This window comes from Lipotes vexillifer, unplaced genomic scaffold, assembly GCF_000442215.2.
Source record: "Lipotes vexillifer unplaced genomic scaffold, Lipotes_vexillifer_v1.1 scaffold1691, whole genome shotgun sequence".
NCBI lineage: Eukaryota > Metazoa > Chordata > Mammalia > Artiodactyla > Lipotidae > Lipotes > Lipotes vexillifer.
Genome location: NW_006789046.1, coordinates 105391 through 107201, shown reverse-complemented (window position 1 = coordinate 107201; position 1811 = coordinate 105391).

The window sequence follows — 1811 nt, the reverse complement described above, 5'->3', positions numbered from 1 at the left end:
CATAACGCAAGGAAAAAAAAAAAAAAAAAAAGGATACCTTCCCCCAACAGGCCTTTTGCCTTTTCCAGTCTCCAGGCAGCACAAGCTTTGGGGGCTTCCTGGGGGGATAACATTTGCAGATTGCGCCTCCTTACGCAGGGCTTGCCACGTGTCACACTGCAGGGACATGCCCTGTGCGTGGCCACACTCCCCACGACATCGCCCCGGACTTCTACCATCTGAAATTAAGGAGATTGTTGTTAGCTCCTCCTCACTAAAATGGAGCCTGCAGAGCAAGAAATGGCATGTTTTTTTTTACCCCCTGAATTCCTCAACCCAGGACAGGCCCTCTGCAGGCATCTGTCCCATGGGTGGGCGGGTGGGCTGTCAGCCCCAGCAGCAGGAGTCCCAGTGGGCTCCAGAATCCAGCTGCACTACGTCACTGCAGCTGGACCTCCATGTAGGGGGAGACATGCCCAGCCCTCCATACCAAGTTGACCTGCCAGACTCAGATTTGGGGCTGAAAGTTCTGTGTTTTACCAGAATGAGGTAAATGATATCGTCAAACGATACTAACAGTCCATGTCTTATAGCAGGAACTTGGGCTGCAGGGTTTCCAGGGAAGGGCCGCCGTGGACACAGTGGGGCCACTGCGGGAGTTGATGCTATGATCCCAGCTAGGAAGAGGGCACATGCGGGAGGGGAATGCTCGTGGGAGACTCAACATCCTGGGCAGACGTGGGAAATCCGTTTAATTCTTCCTTCTCTCTTCTGCTGCTGCTTCTCACAGCAAATGTGCATTTCGAGTCTCTGTGGCACCAACCATCTGTAACTGGATGAATTCATTTTCTTCTCAAGGGTTGTAGGAATGCCCTTTAGAAACATGGATGGTTTGTGCAGAGATTTCATTTTGGGAACATCTGGGCAGCAGAACCCTCCTCATATCTGACACTGAAGGGAGATTTTTTTTTTATCATTGTTTAAGCTTGTGCTGTCAGGTGTGGGGCATGAAAAAGGCCAGAACAAGAGGGAAAGGAGGTGTGTGCTCCGAGAGCCTGGCTTTTCTCAGCCCCTTGGGAAGATGCTTGTGACAAGTTGCCCCAGAACTCGGAGCAGAGGGCGACCTTGAGCCTCCACTTCTGACTCATGTGAGCTTCTAGCTCGGCCCCCTCCAAGAAGTCGGCTTCTGAGAGCCAGGGCACTTCCCATGTGTCCTGAGAGGAAAGATGTTTCCAGAGTTCCAGAGCTGGGCAGGAACAACTGAGAGCACAGGATGGCTGAACAACATCCCCCAAAATGTCAACTAATCCTGGGACCTGTGAGTATGTCACCGCACACAGCAGAGGCTTTTCAGGTGTGATTGTTAGGGACCTTGACATGCGGTGGGGGTGGGGGTGGCCTGGACGCCAGTGGGACCAATGGCATCACCAGCATCCTGACAAGGGGAGGGGGAGGGGGGCAGAGTCAGAGAGAGAAGGCATGAGGACGGAAGAAGGGGTCACAGATGACGCTGCGCTGCTGACCTGGAGACGGAAGAAGGGGCCGTGAGCCAAGAAGTATGGCTCCTCTAGAAGCTGGGACAGGGGAAGGAGGGCTTCTCCCCTGGAGCCTCTAGAAAGAACCAGCCCTGGACCCACTGAAGTCATCAGACCTACAGACTCTAAGAGAAGAAATTGTGTGGCTTTAAGCCACTGAGTTGCGGCAGCCACCGCAAACTCACAGGATGAACGTGCTTCTGCCTGGATGGTTCTGGGGGGCTCTGGAGTAGGGGACATTGAGCTGTCCCATGTCCAATGCGCTCCCTGAGGTCGAGGCAGCCATGTCGAGGGTGG